Consider the following 20,309-nt stretch of genomic DNA (forward strand, 5'->3'; position numbering starts at 1 on the left):
CCGAGTTGAGAGATATGAAGTCTCCAACAAGTTCTATAGCTAAAAAGATGGAGGAGAATAGCTCAAGCAGTGAGCATGTACTCAGATTGTCTGGGTATTACAATCGCTTGAATCAAGTGGGAGTTAATCTTCCAGATAAGACAATGATTGATAGAATTCTCTAGTCACCATCACCAAGTTAGTAGAACTTCGTGATGAACTATGATATGCAAGGGATAACAGAAACGATTCCCAAGCTCTTCGTAATGCTGAAATCAACGAAGGTAGAAATCAAGAAAAATATCCAGTGTTGATGGTAGACAAGACCACTAGTTTCAAGAAAAGGGCAAAGGGAAGAAGGGGAACTTCAAGAAGAACGGCAAGCAAGTTGCTGCTCAAGTGAAGAAGCCTAAGTCTTCTCCTAAGCCTGAGACTAAGTGCTTCTACTGCAAAGGGACTGGTCACTGGAAGCGGAACTGCCCCAAGTATTTGGCGGATAAGAAGGATGGCAAAGTGAACAAAGGTATATTTGATATACAGATTATTGATGTGTATTTCATTAGTGTTCGTAGCAACCCCCTCGATATTTGATACTGGTTCAGTTGCTAAGAGTAGTAACTCGAAACGGGAGTTGCAGAATGAACAGAGACTAGTTAAGGGTGAAGTGACGATGTGTATTGGAAGTGATTCCAAGATTGATATGATCATCATCGCACACTCCCTATACTTTCGGGATTAGTGTTGAACCTAAATAAGTGTTATTTGGTGTTTGCGTTGAGCATGAATATGATTTGATCATGTTTATTGCAATACGGTTATTCATTTAAGTAAGAGAATAAATTGTTGTTCTGTTTACATGAATAAAACCTTATATGGTTACACACCCAATGAAAATGGTTTGTTGGATCTCGATCGTGGTGATGCACATTTTCATAATATTGAAGCCAAAAGATGCAAAGTTAATAATGATAGTGCAACTTATTTGTGACACTGCCGTTTAGGTATTATATTGGTGTAAAGCGCGTGAAGAAAATCCATGCTGATGGGCTTTTGGAATCACTTGATTATGAATCAGTTGATGCTTGCGAACCATGCCTCATGGGCAAGATGACTAAGACTCCGTCCTCCGGAACAATGGAGCAAGCAACAGATTTGTTGGAAATCACACATACTGATGTACGTGGTCCGATGAATATTGAGGCTCGCGGCAGGTATCATTACTTTCTGATCTTCACAGATGATTTGAGCAGATACGAGTATATCTACTTGATGAAACACAAGTCTAAAACATTTGAAAAGTTCAAAGAATTTCAGAGTGAAGTGGAGAATCATCGTAACAAAAATAAAAGTTTCTACGATATGATCGCAGAAGTAAATATTTGGGTTACGAGTTTGGCCTTCAGTTAAAACAATGTGAAATAGTTTCACTACTCACGCCACCTGGAACACCACAGTGTAATGGTGTGTCCGAACATCATAACCGTACTTTATTAGATATGGTGCGATATATGATGTCTCTTACCGATCTACCACTATCGTTTTGGGGTTATGCATTAGAGACAGCTACATTCACGTTAAATAGGGCACCATCTAAATCCGTTGAGACGACACCGCATGAACTATGGTTTGGCAAGAAACCTAAGTTGTCGTTTCTTAAAGTTTGAGGTTGCAATGCTTATATGAAAAAGTTTCAACCTGATAAGCTCAAACCCAAATCGGAGAAGTGCGTCTTCATAGGATACCCAAAAGAAAATGTTGGGTACACCTTCTATCACAGATCCGAAGGCAAGATATTCGTTGCTGAGAATGGATCCTTTCTAGAGAAGGAGTTTCTCTCGAAAGAAGTGAGTGGGAGGAAAGTAGAACTTGATGAGGTAACTGTACCTACTCCCTTATTGGAAAGTAGTTCATCACAGAAATATGTTCCTGTGACTACTACACCAATTAGCGAGGAAGCTAATGATGATGATCATGTAACTTCAGATCAAGTTGCTACCGAACCTCGTAGGTAAACCAGAGTGAGATCTGCACCAGAGTGGTACGGTAATCCTTTTCTGGAGGTCATGTTACTTGACCATGACGAGCCTACGAACTATGAGGAAGCGACGATGAGCCCAGATTCCACGAAATGGCTTGAGGCCATGAAATCTAAGATGAGATCCATGTATGAGAACAAAGTATGGACTTTGATTGACTTGCCCATTGATCGGCGAGCCATTGAGATTAAATGGATCTTCAAGAGGAAGACGGACGCTGATAGTAGTGTTACTATCTACAAAGCTAGAATTGTCGCAAAAAGGTTTTCGACAAGTTCAAGGTGTTGACTACGATGAGAGTTTCTCACTCGTATCTATGCTTAAGTCTGTCCGAATCATGTTAGCAATTGCCGCATTTTATGAAATCTAGCAAATGGATAAACAAAACTGCATTCCTTAATGGATTTATTAAAGAAGAGTTGTATATGATGCAACCAGAAGGTTTTGTCAATCCTAAAGGTACTAACAAAATATGCAAGCTCCAGCGATCCATCTATGGACTGGTGCAAGCATCTCGGAGTTGGAATATACTCTTTGATAAGTTGATCAAAGCATATAGTTTTATACAGACTTGCGGTGAAGCCTGTATTTACAAGAAAGTGAGTGGGAGCACTACAACATTTCTGATAAGTATATGTGAATGACATATTGTTGATCAGAGATAATGTAGAATTATTCTGCAAAGCATAAAGGGATGTTTGAAAGGAGTTTTTCAAAGAAAGACCTCGGTGAAGCTGCTTACATATTGAGCATCAAGATCTATAGAGATAGATCAAGACGCTTGATAAGTTTTTCAATGAGTACATACCTTGACAAGATTTTGAAGTAGTTCAAAATGGAACAGTCAAACAAGGAGTTCTTGCCTGTGTTACAAGGTGCGAAGTTGAGTAAGACTCAAAACCCGACCACGGCAGAAGATAGAGAGAGAATGAAAGTCATTCCCTATGCCTCAACCATAGGTTCTATAAAGTATGCCATGCTGTGTACCGGACCTATTGTATACCCTGCCCTGAGTTTGGCAAGGGAGTACAATAGTGATATAGGAGTAGATCACTGGACATTGGTCAAAATTATCCTTAGTGGAATAAGGATATGTTTCTCGATTATAGAGGTGACAAAAGGTTCATCGTAAAGGGTTACGTCGATGCAAGTTTTGACACTGATCTAGATGACTCTAAGTCTCAATCTGGATACATATTGAAAGTGGGAGCAATTAGCTAGAGTAGCTCCGTGAAGAGCATTGTTGACATAGAAATTTGCAAAATACGTACGAATCTGAATGTGGCAGACCCGTTGACTAAACTTCTCTCACAAGCAAAACATGATCACACCTTAGTACTCTTTGGGTGTTAATCACATAGCGATGTGAACTAGATTATTGACTCTAGTAAACCCTTTGGGTGTTGGTCACATGTCGATGTGAACTATGGGTGTTAATCACATGGTGATGTGAACTATTGGTATTAAATCAAATGGCGATGTGAACTAGATTATTGACTCTAGTGCAAGTGGGAGACTGAAGGAAATGTGCCCTAGAGGCAATAATAAAGTTATTATTTATTTCCTTATATCATGATAAATGTTTATTATTCATGCTAGAATTGTATTAACCGGAAACATAATACATGTGTGAATACATAGACAAACAGAGTGTCACTAGTATGCCTCTACTTGACTAGCTCATTGATCAAAGATGGTTATGTTTCCTAACCATAGACATGAGTTGTCATTTGATTAACGGGATCACATCATTAGGAGAATGATGTGATTAACTTGACCCATTCCGTTAGCTTAGCACTTGATCGTTTAGTTTGTTGCTATTGCTTTGTTCATGACTTATACATGTTCCTATGACTATGAGATTATGCAACTCCCATTTACCGGAGGAACACTTTGTGTGCTACCAAACGTCACAACATAACTGGGTGATTATAAAGGTGCTCTACAGGTGTCTCCGAAGGTACTTGTTGGGTTGGCGTATTTCAAGATTAGGATTTGTCTCTCCGATTGTCGGAGAGGTATCTCTGGGCCCTCTCGGTAATGCACATCACCTAAGCCTTGCAAGCATTGCAACTAATGAGTTAGTTGCAAGATGATGTATTACGGAACGAGTAAAGAGACTTGCCGGTAACGAGATTGAACTAGGTATTGAGGTACCGACGATCGAATCTCGGGAAAGTAACATACCGATGACAAAGGGGGCAACGTATGTTGTTATGCGGTTTGACCGATAAAGATCTTCGTAGAATATGTAGGAGCCAATATGAGCATCCAGGTTCTGCTATTGGTTATTGACCGGAGACGTGTCTCGGTCATGTCTACATAGTTGTCGAACCCGTAGGGTCCGCACGCTTAAAGTTCGATGACGGTTATATTATGAGTTTATGTGTTTTGATGTACCGAAGGAGTTCGGAGTCCCGGATGAGATCGGGGACATGACGAGGAGTCTCGAAATGGTCGAGACGTAAAGATCGATATATTGGACGACTATATTCGGACATCGGAAAGGTTCCGGGTGATTCGGGTATTTTCGGGAGTACCGGGGAGTTACGGGAATTCGTATTGGGCCTTAATGAGCCATACGGGAAAGGAGAGAAAGGCCTCAAAGGGTGGCCGCACCCCTCCCCATGGGCTGGTCCGAATTGGACTAGGGAGGGGGCGCCCCCTTCCTTCCTTCTCCTTTTCCCTTCCCTTTCCTTCTCTCCTACTCCTACTACTTGGAAGGGATCCTAGTTCTACTAGGAAAGGGGGAATCCTACTCCCGGTGGGAGTAGGACTCCTCTAGGGCGCGCCATAGAGAGGGCCGGCCCCTCCCCTCCTCCACTCCTTTATATACGTGGCCAGGGGGCACCCCATAGACACAACAATTGATCTCTTGATATCTTAGCCGTGTGCGGTGCCCCCCTCCACCATAATCCACCTCGATCATATCGTAGCGGTGCTTAGGCGAAGACCTACGTCGGTAGCAACATCATCATCGTCACCACGCCATCGTGCTGACGAAACTCTCCCTCAACACTCGGCTGGATCGGAGTTCGAGGGACGTCATCGAGTTGAACGTGTGCAGAACTCGGAGGTGCCGTGCGTTTGGTACTTGATCGGTCGGATCGTGAAGACGTACGACTACATCAACCGCATTGTGCTAACGCTTCCGCTTTCGGTCTACGAGGGTACGTGGACACACTCTCCCCTCTCGTTGCTATGCATCACCATGATCTTGCATGTGCGTAGGAACTTTTTGAAATTACTACGTTCCCCAACACGTTGAGCCTCATTCGACGATGTGTCTTGCGTATCGCGCTCGACGCTGAGGGTACACGGTGATGTGTTCGTGTGCGAACAGTATGAGATTGGATAAATATATCTAGGGAAAACACAAAATAAAATAAATAAAGAAAAAGTGCAGCAAGGTATTTTTGGGTTTTTGGAATAATAGATCTGAAAATAATATGATATAAAATAGACCCGATGGTCGTAGATTTCACTAGTGGCTTCTCTCGAGAAAATAGCATACGGTGGATAAACAAATTACTGTTGGGCAATTGATAGAAGAGCAAATAATTATGATGATATCCAAGGCAGTGATTATGTATATAGGCATCACGTCCAAGATTAGTAGACCAAAACGATTCTGCATCTACTACTATTACTCTACACATCGACCGCTATCCAGCATGCATCTAGTGTATTAAGTTCATGGAGAAACGGAGTAATGCAATAAGAACAATGACATGATGTTGACAAGATCTATTCATGTAGGAATTAGACCTCATCTTTTTATCCTTAATAGCAACGATACATGCATGCCTTGCTACCCCTTCTGTCACTGGGTGAGAGCACCGCAAGATCGAACCCATCACAAAGCACCTCTTCCCATTGCAAGAAAAATCAATCTACTTGGACTAACTAAACCAATGTTTCGGAGAAGAAATACGAGGATATAATAATCATTCATATAAGAGATCAAAGAAGACTCAAATAATATTCATAGATAGAACTGATCATAAACTCGCAATTCATCGGATCCCAACAAACACACCGGAAAAAGTCGTTACATCAAATAGATCTTCAAGAACATCGAGGAGAACATCGTATTGAGAATCAAAAAGAGAAGAAACCATCTAGCTACTGTCTACGGACCCGTAGGTCTGTGGTAAACTACTCACACATCATCGGAGGAGCACCAATGAGGATGATGAACTCCTACATGATCGTGTTCCCCTCTGGCAAGGTGCTGGAAAAGGGATCTAGATTGGATCTCGTGGTTCTGGAACTTGCGGCGGTTGGAATTATGTTTCGCCGACCCTCCTAGGGTTTTTGGAATATTTGGGTATTTATAGAGTTGAGAGGCGATGAAAAGGACCTCCATGGGCCCCACCACGCATTAGGGCACGCCAGGGGCCTCTGGCGCGCCCAGGTGGGTGGTGGGCCCAATGGGTCTCCCCTCGTGCACTTCCTTGGCTCCCAAGTTGTCTTCCGGGAAGAAAAAATCTCCAAAAAGTTTCGCTGCGTTTGGACTCCGTTTGATATGGATATTCTGCGAAGTAAAAAACAAGCAAAAAACAACAACTAGCACTGGACACTATGTCAATAGGTTAGTCCAAAAAATGATATAAAGTTGCTATAAAATGAATGTAAAACATCCAAGAATGATAATATAACATCATGGAACAATAAAAAATTTATAGATATGTTGGAGACGTATCAGGCACTAAGTTCATAGGTTAGTCCCAAAAAGTGATATATAATTGCTTGTACATATAAAACATCCAAGATTTATACTATAATAGCATAGAATAATAAAAAATTATAGATACATTGGAGACGTATCATGGATGTCCATATCGATCCCTATGATCACACAAATGACATTCGAGTGGACCTTTGGTTATCGTGTGATGGTTCCCTTTGCTTTGCAATACTTTACAAAACTCTAGGAGTGTCGGTATCCTCCTGACTCATGCACATGCTCACTACACCGTCATCCTCGCTATTGGTTATGTTCTTCTTTCTCGTTGAAGTGTTCCGGTATCCCCGTGACGTAGTCACCTGTGTCTGGCTAGATGATACATCTTTGTCATATCTACTTTCCCAAACACTTCTTCTCTTATTTTGGATTCTAATTTGCATGATTTGAATGAAACTAACCTGGACTGATGTTGTTTTCAGCAGAACTACCATGGTATTGTTTTTTGTGCAGAAATAGAAGTTCTCAGAATTGGACAAATTTTTTTTGAGAATTTTTATAGAATACATGAAATACAATGGAGCCAAGACCCACTACAGGGGGGCACCTATTTGCCACATGTGCCTAAGGGCACTGAGAGTTTGAAGGTGTTCTTCTATTTTTTATCTCCATATTACCTGTAGCCCCCAAGCTCCGAGTTTAACAGTTCATGATGGCTTGGTGCTTTGCATAAAAATATATCTTGATTGTGTAGCCCCCAAGTGCCAGGTTGTCTTGCCTGCAACAACCTGGGACTTGTATTTGTCTTATACTTATAAAACTTCAGCCAGTGTAGCCCCCAAGGGCCGGCTCATCAGTATGTGATGGGCCATGTCGTGGAATTGTCACGGCAGATTTCCTAGTGTGAGGACTTAATCATGGAGCCATCGCGATGAGGTTGGCTTAAAGGGGTTAATCAGGACAAAGGACACGAGGAGTTTATACTGGTTCGGCCCCTTATGATGAAGGTAAAAGCCTAGTCTAGTTTGTAGTTGGTATTGCTAGGGTTTCGATGAGCAGGGCGCGAATACGCTTGACCCGGCTCTCGATCTGTTGTTTCTTGTTCTAAGCCACCGCTAGGTCATCCCCTTATATACAAGGGTTGACGCCCTGCGGCCCTCAGAGTCCCGACCGGTTTATACAACGTATCCGGCTCGGTGACCTTTCTCACATGCCTTACAATACAAGTTTACATACATGGCGGTTTACAATCATGGGCCTTAAGCCGCCTTCGGGTCTGGGCCCTCTACTAAGCCTATCTATGAACCGCCATATGATCATGGGCTTCATTGTGATGAATCATCATAGGGATGACCCGACCCCTCCTAGGTGGGTCATACCTAATAGTTATATCCCCAACATTAGGCCCCAGGTTGATTGGAACTTGTTCATGTCAATTTTCAAGATTTAGAAAAATTCTTCCACATCTGTTGTGAAAACCTTATGACCTTCCATGACATCATCTCCAAGAATTTTGGAAACCCGCCACGACGTCATCTTTAATGGATCTTGATCTTAATGTCTTCCTGAAAATCGAGGCATCCTATTAGCTGGATGTAACGCCCCGGATGTAACCTACCATAATTGTACTCCAACTCTTGCCTTTTTCGGCTCTAAGTTATGATATTCCCTCGTGGTTGGGTTTTGTCTTCATTGTGCATTTTTGTCATGTCATGCATTTCATATCATGTCATCATGTGCATCGCATTTGCATACGTGTTCGTCTCATGCATCCGAGCAATTTCCCCGTTGTCCGTTTTGCGATCCGACACTCCTTTGTCCTCCAGCGCCCCCTTTTGCCTCTTTTCATGTGTGGGTGTTAAATGTTCTCGGATTGGAGAAAGTTTTGCCAAGAGGCCTTGGTACGCCACCGGTAGACCGCCTGTCAAGTTTCGTGCCATTTGGAGTTCGTTTGATACTCCAACGGTTAACCGAGGAACCGTAAAGGCCTCGTGTGTGTTGCATCCCAACACCCCTCCAAAGTGGCCCAATACCCATCCAAACCCCCTCCATCCTCTCGGCCGTTCGATCACGATTGCGTGGCAGAAAACCACGCTGCATTTGGACTCTCCTAGCTCCCTCTACCTATGAATATGTGCCTCCTCCGAAATTTGCGGATGAAACCCTAGCCTCCTTCCACCTCGCGCCGCCGGACACGTCCATGCTGTCTCCCGCAGCCAACCTCCGCTCGCCACGTCGCCACGCCGCGCCCACTTCACCGCCGAGCCCGCGGAAGCCCGTAGCCGGCCCGCCCGGGACGGATCTGGGCCCGAACCGCCACTGCACTGCACCGCCCGTCTCCTTCCTCGTCAGCCCCGCCGCCTGCGTCTCCGGCGACCTCGCCGCCGGCCACCCGAGGGATGGGCCGCCCTGCTCCTCCCGCCAGTGAGCAGAGCTCCGCGCGCTCCTCCTTGTCAGCCCCGCTCGCCGCCGCGTGCCCCCATGCGCCCCCGCGTGCCACCGCCCGTCCCGCACCTCGCCGGCCCCGCTCGCTGCCGCCTCCCGTCGGCGAGCTCCGCCAGGTCCGCTGCCGCCCCGCTCCTCCCGTCGCCCAATGTCGCCCGGTCGCCCGGACCGATGCGCCGCCCGCTTGCAGCCTCAGCGCGGCCCGACCTCGTCGCCCATGCCGCCGCCGAGTTCCTCCATCGGTGCCGCCTCTTCCCCGCCATCTCCAGCCACCTCCCCGGTCAACTCCGGCGAGGTCCCCCGGATCGGGACGAGATCCACCAGGCCCGCCATCCAAACGCCGCCCCGTCCCGGATCTGCTCATCGCCGAACCGTCCCGTCCAGCTTTCCACGAGGGTATAATTTTGGCAAGTCCCAGGATTTTAACATTATGTGTGCATGTTTGAACTGCCATAACTTCATGCATATTGCTCCGTTTGATGTGTACGATATATCAAAATGTTCGTTAGGATGCCCTCTTCTTTTGGTCCATTGCACCATGCTTGTTTGAGTCCATCTTGATGCCCAAATGATTATTGCAAGAGTGCTTCAAAATGTTAGTTCCTCATTCTTACCAGTTTATGAGCATTTGTCATTTTTGCCATGATTATTGTTGCTGCATATGAACTTGAGCCCTACATGTGTTTTGGGCTATCCCATGCCATCTTTATAGGGGTGTATGCCATGTATTTTTGTGATCAATGTGGTGACTAGCACAAGCATGCAAAGTAGCTCTCGTGATGTTGCTGTTTCCAGGGACATAGAATTTCACTAAGTCATTTCCGTGTTGTTATTTTAATGCCATGTATTCTTGTTGCTACAGAGAGATCCATGCTTCTTTTGAGTATGTTCAGCAAGGATGATTTGAACATATGGTTATGCTCTATCCATCCATGTCCTTGTTTGCATTTATGGAGTACCCTAGCATGACTCAATATTGCTCTACTTTTGCTATAAAATGTTCCTGGCAGATTGTTTACGTGTTAATCAATTTTGCCAAGGTTGTTGTAGTTGATCCATGCATGCTATGAGATTGTTCTTGCCATGGTTAGCTTCTTGAACATGTCTTCTTGCTGGTAGTATGCTTAGTTTGTCATGCAATGCCTTGTGTTGAGTGCATCGAGCTCGCAAACATGCCTTTCATAACTCTGTTCTTGCCATGTCCAGTTTTTTGCTAAGTCTGAATCTGTTAACGAAACTTGCTATGTTTACATGGGTGCCATCATATCTTCTGATCCTTTTTGGCTTATGGTCATTAAGGGACTTTTGTTATATGCTTTGAGTAGACTCATGCCATGCCTTGTGTTGCTATGTTCTGATCCTGTAGCATGTTTTTATCTTGCTCTAAACATTGCTTCCTGATGTTAATTCCTGACATGTTATTTTCACTAAGTCTGTGATATTGTTATCTTTTGCACTTTTGCCATGCTTGTTTGAACCTGTTCTTGTGTGTTTTAGCCATAGCTCGGTGTTCATCTTTTGTCAAGCATCTTGAGTAGATTACTGCCATGTGCTTTGTTGCTTTGTTGGAGTGCAATAGCTTAGTTTCTTGTTGCATTCTAGATGGCATCGTGCTGTTAATCGCAAAATTGTGCCATTCTTGTTTTGCTTGCCATTTGCAAACCGTGCATCCGATTCCGGTGATCTTTATATCGATTTCGACCGAAATCAACTCATCTTTCCAGCAGAACTCTTGGTTTGCCAAGTTGAGGCCTGCTTCAATCTTTTCCTTCCGGAGCATGCATATGCATTGCATATCACATCCCGCATATCATGCCATCTTTTGCATCATGTTGCTTGCGCATTGCACCGTGGTTGATTGTTCTTTCCTTTGCTTGTGTTCTTGACTTGGGTAGAGCCGGGAGACGAGTACGTGATCGAGGAACCCATTGAGTACGCTTACGAGGATCAAGCTTACGTCAACTCGAAGAACTTTGCAGGCAAGATGACCATACCCTCGAAATCACTTCTATCTTTGCTTGCTAGTTGCTCGCTCTATTGCTATGACGCGATACCTACCACATGCTTTACCATGCCTCCCATATTGCCATGTCAAGCCTCTAACCCACCTTTCCTAGCAAACCATTGTTTGGCTATGTTACCGCTTTGCTCAGCCCCTCTAATAGCGTTGCTAGTTGCAGGTGAAGATGGAGTTTGTTCCTTGTTGGAACATGTTTATTGTTGGGATATCATTATTATATCTTGTTTACTTTAATGCATCTATATACTTGGTAAAGGGTGGAAGGCTCAGCCTTATGCCTGGTGTTTTGTTCCACTCTTGCCGCCCTGGTTTCCGTCATACCGGTGTTATGTTCCTTGATTTTGCGTTCCTTACGCGGTTGGGTTATAATGGGAACCCCTTGAAAGTTCGCCTTGAATAAAAATCCTCTAGCAAGGCCCAACCTTGGTTTTACCATTTGCCACCTAAGCCTTTTTCCCTTGGGTTCCGCGGACTCAAGGGTCATCTTTATTTTAAACCCCCGGGCCAGTGCTCCTCTGAGTGTTGGTCCAAAACAGAGCCACTTGCAGCGCCACCTCGGGGAAACTTGAGGGTCGGTTTTAGTTGTATGTAGTGTTCATCCGGTGTGCCCTGAGAACGAGATATGTGCAGCTCCTATCGGGATTTGTCGGCACATCGGGCGGCTTTGCTGGTCTTGTTTTACCATTGTCGAAATGTCTAGTAACCGGGATTTCGAGTCTGATCGGATCGTCCTGGGAGAAGGAATATCCTTTGTTGACCGTGAGAGCTTGTGATGGGCTAAGTTGGGACACCCCTGCAGGGTTTTGAACTTTCGAAAGCCATGCCCGTGGTTATGGGCAGATGGGAATTTGTTAATATCCGGTTGTAGAAAACTTGACACTTAACTTAATTAAAATGAATCAACAGCGTGTGTAGCCGTGATGCTCTCTTTTCGGCGGAGTCCGGGAAGAAGACACGGTCTCGTGTTATGCTTGAACGTAAGTAGTTTCAGGATCACTTCTTGGTCGTTATAGCTTCTCGACCGTGCTTTGCTTCTCTTCTCTCTCTCATTTGCGTAAGTTAGCCACCATATATGCTAGTGCTTGCTGCAGCTCCACATCACTACCTTTTCCTACCCATAAGCTTAAATAGTCTTGATCATGAGGGTGTGAGATTGCTCAGTCCCCGTGACTCATAGATTACTTCCAAAACTAGATGCAGGTGCCGATGATGCCAGTCCAGGGGATGCGACCGAACTCAAGTGGGAATTCGACGAGGATTCAGGACGTTACTATGTTTCCTTTCCAAACAATAAGTAGTGGAGCCCAGTTGGGGCGATCGGGGATCTTATGCATTTGGGGTTGTCTTTATTTTGGTCCCGTAGTCGGTCCTTGATTGTATTCTGGATGATGTAATGCTATATTTATGTATTGTGTAAAGTGGCGATTGCAAGCCAACTCTTTATCTCTTTCTTATTCAGTACATGGGATGTGTAAAGATTACCCCTCTTGCGACATGCCTACAATGCGGTTATGCCTCTAAGTCGTGCTCCGACACGTGGAAGATATAGCCGCATCGTGGGTGTTACACTGGATAACCATTATTTGGCCTCCTCGTCTTTCGTGCCTGCCTATTTCCCTGTCTCCTTATAAATAGGACCGTAGAGCCACCTTCCACTCTTATCCTTCTCCTTTCTTCTTCCTTGCAACGTGTCGTCCCGTACGAACGTCGCCGCCGTTGACCTCCGTCTTCGACCTCATCTCCGGCCGCTACATCGCCCCGAGTAGACCAGAAAACTGCGGCGCCACTCCACTATTCTCACAACATCAGTAAGCCTTCTGCCCCTCGTCTTGGATCCGTCATTAGGGTTTGTCGGTGTTCGTCGGTGTTCATCAGTGTTCGTCGCTGTACTTCCTTCTCTTTACTTAGATCCATAGTTTAGATCCAAAAACCACAGGAAACTTGCGCGGTAGTAGTTTTAGCACCTCTGCTTTTCCACGGTCACGAATTTATTTCTTTTTTCTGAACAGCGGTAGATCCAAATTTGTAACCTCAATTTGCAAAATCTGTTTGTCCCAGTACTTAGCAAATTTTGCTTTCGGCAACTCTTAAATATCTTAGTCATGGCGGCTTACTCTGCCAGTTTATCTTTACTTCATATATCATTAGCCCTCGTTTAAGCCGCCATTAAAAACATGTACTATAACTGTTTAGCTTGCCATCCCACCAACTGATTTGAGCTAGCAAATTATTGCCTTTTAGATTGTCCTTTCACCATGCCGCCGAAGACGATGACAACTTGCAACTGGGTTCCTTCCACAGTCACTGAGAGCACTTTGAAGGATTTTGTCACTTTTGGATACTTACCAGAGAAAAGTGCCATGCATTATCGTGCTCCTGACCCGGCTGAAGAGAGACCTCAATCCAAAGATGGTGAAATCATTGTCTTTACTGACCATATGACCCGGGGCTTCTCACCGCCCGGCTCAAAATTCTTTAGGGATGTCCTGCACTTTTTCAAACTCCATCTGCAAGATATTGGACCCAATTCTATATCGAACATCTGTAACTTCCAAGTTTTTTGTGAAGTATACCTTCAAGAAGAACTCAGCGTCGAGCTTTTCAAAGAATATTTCTACCTGAACCGCCAGAATGAGTACACCAATGGTCCCAGCTTGGAACTTGGCGGGATTTCAATTCAACGCAGACGAGATGTCATCTTCCCTCAAGTAGTCCTGCCAAGCCATCCCAAGGACTGGAATCAAACATGGTTCTATTGCAAAGACGTCTCACCGTTTGATGAAAATCCGATACCAGGTTATCATGCTAATCGTCTCGATGCAACGAACCAACTTCCTGATAAACTCACCCCTGCCGAACGCAAGAAACTTGTCCCCAAAATTAGAAAAGTTCAAGCCTTGCTAGGAAATGGTTTGACTGGAGTCGACTTAATCCGCTGCTGGGTCGCATGGCAAATCATACCTTTAAGCCGCCGACCCAGCTTGATGTGTTCATACACCGGAGGAACTGATGATCATTTACATCATAGCTCCCTGCGTTTGACCGAAGAGGCCATCATTGAGATGGCAACCACATTTGTCAACAGCAAATCTGAAGATTGCAGCCTAGTGGGTTTGAACCCTTTCTGCAAGCTTAACCCGGCGCCAGAGGTAAATCTTTTGACTTCTTTTTCCTCAGCAGTTAATTATTGCATGAATTTCAACATGTTATACTTCCACAGGCTAAGTCTGACTTCTAGAAGGCCAAATATGACCATGAGGCTGCCAAAAAGGCTAGGGTTGCTGCGAGAGCCGCTAAAAAGACCGTCGGGAAGTCTAAGAAGAAACCCACTGCCTCTGAATTACTTAAGATGGATGATACTTCTGAGTCGGAGGTAGCCCTTGACTCTCCTGGCCTATCTTTTAACAACCTTATTGACACTGACTATTGCTAGGATGACACAGGGGCCAGCCAGGTAGTCGAAGAAGAGGTAACCATTATTTCCTCCGACTCAGAACCTTTACCAAGGCAGAAACTTTGGCGGGTAACCTAGAAAGTAAGGTTTTCACACCCATTGGTTTATTTGGATCCTCATTTTCTTTTGAAACGACGGCAACATGGGAGTCGCCGCCAGGCCCAGACCGGCGGAGATGACGATTTATCCTTCGGCTTACCGAGCACTCCTCGGAAGCGTCAAAATGAGGTTCTTTTTAACCTTAATCCTTGTATTTACCAATGAGCTACTTTTTATTAATCACTCAATTTTGATTCCATCCTTGCAGGAGATTTCCCGTTCCTCCTCTGGCGATTCATCACAAACTCAACTGTCAGCTTTCAAGACTGCTCCCAGGTAATAATGAATGTCTTTCTTCTGTACCTTTTTACCTTTATCATTGTACTGACTTATCCAAATCCTTTTTAGCGGTCAAGCAACGCTCAAAAAAGCAAAGGTGACAAAGCCGGCCGAGGATCCGAAAACTGCTGAAATGGATCAGTCAACCTTTGTGCCAAAACACGCTGAACAGCCAGAGGACCCTGCTCTCAATTCTCAACCGGATTTACCTGAGCCGTATGTTAATGATACTGCTATTAACCCATCAAACATTGAGCCGTCAAGCTCAGCTAACCCGCTGGAGAGGCATGGTGATGATGTTTTTATCACTGGTACCAGATTCGTTGAACCGGGGAACCCAACTGTTCTAGCAAGACACTCTGCCAAACAAGAAGTTATGGAGAGGCAGAAAGTGAGGTTTGACGTCTCCCACTATGCTCACATGAGTATTAGTGAAGTGCTATCTGGTTATCTCAGTCAAGTGCACTCTAGCCGTGATTCAAAAATTGAGATGGTCAAACAGATGCACCAAAAATATGAGGTACGTTCTTCGGTTCATATAACTTATATACCCTGCCAGCCTCCAAATCTTCGGATTATCATAAGATTGAATGATCTGTAGACTTAAAAGACTTATAAGCCTTTGTCTTAGAATCCCTCCAAGTTCGGTTTACAACTAAACCGGATGCTGATAGTATTTCAATTTTGCATGTGTAGTCCCCAAGGGCCGGTTTAATTAGTATGAATGAGCCAGTCCAACTAGTCATTATGTAGAAGACCAAAATTTAACTGCATATCCTCTCATGAGTCGGCTAGAACTATCACACCCGGCTCATCTTTAGTAAGAAAAAACAAGCAATATGCATTAGCCCCCAAGTGCCAAGTGTTATTGCTTGCAAAGCACTTGGGACTTTTTAGAAAGAGCCAATTCCTTTGAAATTTTTTGTTGATAGACATTAGCCCCCAAATGCAAGTGTTGTTGCTTGTAAAGCACTTGGGACTTGTATTTTGTAATCCGCCATGAAACTGAACAAACTTATGATGTATTCAGGCTGCGACCACAGAACTGGAAACTCAATAGTCTGAAGCTAAGACCCGGCTGGCGGCTCAGGAGACTGAGATAAAAAAGGCTGAATCCAAATTCCAGTTGAGTGTGTCTGAAGCAAAAAAACTGAAGACCAGCTTTACTATGGAAAAAGAAGCTTGGGCCAATGAGAAGACGGCCTTGACGCAGCGTGCTGAGAAAGTTGAGACGGCTCTGGAAGAGGTCACCGCTGAACTCACCGGCTTAAAGAACCGTGTGTCACAGATGGTGTCTGCAATCTTCGGTAAGTCACCTTGTTACTTACTCAAAGTGAATATTTGTCATCATAATATAAGCCGCCACATAACCAATTGTGTAAACTTTACAGGTCCCAGGAGCAGCAATCTAAGCCGAGATACAGTGGTAAAGCTCAAGGCGGTTTACACGCTTGTTGAACAAGTGTACACCGGAGCTCAGCGAAATCTTGCCACTATCTCCCCAGTGAATCAAGGGCCGACTCTATTAAGTGATGTCTTGAAGAAGATGTCCATCTTGCCCGCTAGGTTCCAAGAAATCAAGCGATCTTGTTCTAGAGCCGGAGCTATAACAGCTTTAAGCCGTGCCAAAGCCTGGGTACTGGAATTAGACCCGGCGGACGTAGCAAGTGGATATCCTAGTCTCAAAGAAGATGGAACTCCTTTCGACCAAGAAGACTTTGCTGCTTGTGTCAAGGAAATTCGCCCTCATGCTACAATCGTTGCCGAAGAGACCAACCTCACCAAATATCAGCCGGGTTACGGTGCAGATAACCAGAAGATGCTGACTCCTTCATATAAAGTGATGGATTTAATTCCACCCATTCATAAGCACACTTTCGCCCCTGATATCGATCTATCTGGTCTGATTGACGATGAAGCTGAATTCGTCCCCGTACGTGGCTTCGACTGGTCCAAACCCAACTTCCAGACAGTGGAGGAGGAGGACGAACCGGTAAGGGATGAGCTGCAACCATCAAGTCAACCAGGCCAAGATTCGTGAACCGGGGCCGGTTTATATCTGCCGTGTATGAATCTGAAAAAACAATCATCTTTTTTGGCACCAATCGCCTTGTAATAGACTAGCTTTAAATTTCTTGTTCTACTATGCCATCGTGCATATCGTGCTGTTTTATGATACTTGTTTATCTGTCATGTGAGGATATGCTATATATGCCTTATGATATTATCAATTTTGAATTTGTTCCTGCATACAACAGATGAAAAAATGTCCTGGCGGTTTACCGCTGGACAGGTTATAACGCCCCAAATATGAACTTATCATGATTTATAACCAAAGCTGGTCGAAATAATAATCATATATGATTAAAAATATATATCATACATGTGATATTTGATCACACTTGTTGCTTTATTAAGCCAGTGTAGTAAGGGTAATAGCCCAAAGCTCCAAGCACTGGTAATTATCAGAGATTGCCGGTTTATGAACAAAGCCGGACCGGGTCAATAAACACCAGATATATTTCATACTTGTGACTTATAACCAAAACCAGTCCGGGTCAATAAACACGGGATATTATCTCATACTGGCGACTTATAATCAAAGCCAAGCCGGGTCAATAAACACCGGAGAATTACTGTGTCATAAAAGAAAAAATCTCAAAAAGACGTTCAAAGCAACAAACAACAGAAAATCCAAGGCTTTCATAGGCCGCCAAGCCAAAATATCTTCTTCAATGAAACTGGCATTAGCCACTGGAAGGTACGCGCTTTCCATGAGCCGGCACTCACATTACCCAATCGACATTTTAACCCAGATAAGTTCAGTTCTTATTTAAAGATAGACTTATCAGGAGTACGCGGGGTGAGAGTAGCATCGTGCATCACAGGCCGATTTATCCAAGTTCCAAAGAAGGCGGATTTATCAGCCTGAGCTTCTCCTTGCTTTCCATAAACCGTGCCCTCTCATGACAAACCGACGTTTTAACCTTAACGAGTTCAGGGTCTTGTTTAAAAGGTTGACTATTAAGAGTTCGACGGGTCAATCAGGATTACCTGATGGAGAAGCATCTGGCATACAGGCAGGATAACCCGGGGTTTTAGGTGAATACACCTGGCTTCCAAGCCTGGCTTTTATAGCCTATCACAAGGTTATGAACTCTTTGTTCTTTATAACAAAATAGCCCCCAAGCAATATTTTGAGTTGTGCTCAAGGGGTACCTATGTTTGAGCTGTGCTTTTGCAACAGACTCTCTTTGGTCCCTTTAACCTGGGTAGTAAGCCCCCAAGTCTTTTATGTGGCCTATAAGCCAGATCAAAGGGTAATTATAGCTTGGTTGTATAAAGCAGAAGCCCCCATGGGACCAAAAACTCATCATGTAAAGAGGGGAAAATGACAGAGGCCCTGCTTTAGTAGGGATGCTGACTTTATTATATTGATCATAATATATACATTGCCAAAATATGTACATTGGAAGAGCCGGTGGCTCAAGTGTAGTCAGGCCTAAGTTGAGCAATATTCCAGGGCCAGCGGGTCTCTTCCTCCGACATGCGTGAGTCCTTGTGGTCTCGAACATCGATAAGGTAGTATGACCCGTTGTTTAAATTCTTGCTGACCACAAAGGGTCCTTCCCAAGGTGGGGATAACTTGTGCATATCAGTCTGATCCTGGATAAGCCGGAGCACCAGGTCGCCTTCTTGGAAAGTTCTGGTTTTAACCCGGCGGCTATGATAACGGCACAAATCTTGCTGGTAAATCGCCGAATGAGCCGCTGCGATGTCACGCTCCTCATCCAACGAGTCAAGTTCTTCTTAACGTGCTCTTTCATTGCCAGCTTTAACATAAGCCGCCACATGAGGTGAGTCATGACGGATGTCACTAGGGAGAACTGCCTCTGCTCCGTAAACCATGAAGAAGGGTGTATATCTCGTAGATCTGTTTGGGGTGGTATTGATGCTCCACAACATGGAAGGTAACTCTTCCACCCAACAACTCGGCGTCCCCTGCAGGGGAACCATATGTCGGGGTTTGATACCTTTCAAGATCTCTTGGTTTGCTCTCTCAGCTTGACCATTGGATTGGGGGTGAGCCACTGATGATACATCAAGCCGGATATGCTCACGTTGACAAAATTCTTCCATAGCACCCTTAGAGAGATTAGTGCCATTATCTGTTATAATGTTGTGTGGAAAGCCAAAACGGAAGATCACCTTTTTCATGAATTGAACCGCTGTTGCTGCATCACACTTACTGACTGGCTCTGCCTCTACCCACTTAGTGAACTTATCAACCGCCACCTAAAGGTGGGTCTTCTTGTCCTTGGATCTTTTGAAAGGCCCAACCATATCAAGCCCCCAAACTGCAAACAACCAAGTAATTGGAATCATCCTCAATTCTTGAGCCGGCACATGGGCTCGTCGTGCAAATTTTTGACATCCATTACACCTGCTGACGAGGTCCTCCGCATCAGCATGAGTTGTTAACCAATAAAACCCATGACGGAAAGCTTTGGCCACAAGGGATTTTGAACCAGCATGATGACCACAATCTCCTTCATGAATCTCTCGTAAGATCTCACAACCCTCTTCTGGAGAAACACAATGTTGAAACGCCCCTGTGACACTGCGATGATGTAATTCTCCATTAACAATTGTCATTGACTTAGATCGCCGGGTTATCTGCCTGGCTAAGGTTTCATCCTCAGGTAACTCGCCTCGGGTCATATAAGCCAAGTAAGGAACTGTCCAATCCGGGATTACATGAAGAGCCGCCACCAACTGAGCTTCCGGGTCAGGAATAGCCAAATCCTCCTCCGTAGGTAACTTGACAGACGGGTTGTGCAAAACGTCAAGAAAGACATTAGGCGGCACCGATTTACGTTGAGAACCCAACCGTCTTAAAGCGTACGCCGCTTCATTTTTCCTTCGATCAACGTGCTCAACTTGATAGCCCTTGAAATGACTAGCAATCACGTCCACCTCTCGTCGATAAGCCGCCATGAGCGGATCCTTAGAATCCCAAGTACCAGAGACTTGCTGAGCCACCAAGTCTCAGTCGCCAAAGCACCTACCCGACTTAAATTCATCTCGTTAGACATCCGAAGCCCATGGAGTAAGGACTCATATTCAGCTACATTGTTAGTACAAGGAAACACCAAACGCAGAACATAATAAAATTTATCACCTCTAGGGGAAGCAAGAATAACTCCAGCCCCCGAGCCCTCCAATTACCTGGACCCATCAAAATGAATAGTCCAATATGTGTTATCTAGCTTTTCCTTAGGCATATGCAGCTCTGTCCAATCATTGACG

This window comes from Triticum dicoccoides, chromosome 3A (genome assembly GCF_002162155.2).
Source record: "Triticum dicoccoides isolate Atlit2015 ecotype Zavitan chromosome 3A, WEW_v2.0, whole genome shotgun sequence".
NCBI lineage: Eukaryota > Viridiplantae > Streptophyta > Magnoliopsida > Poales > Poaceae > Triticum > Triticum dicoccoides.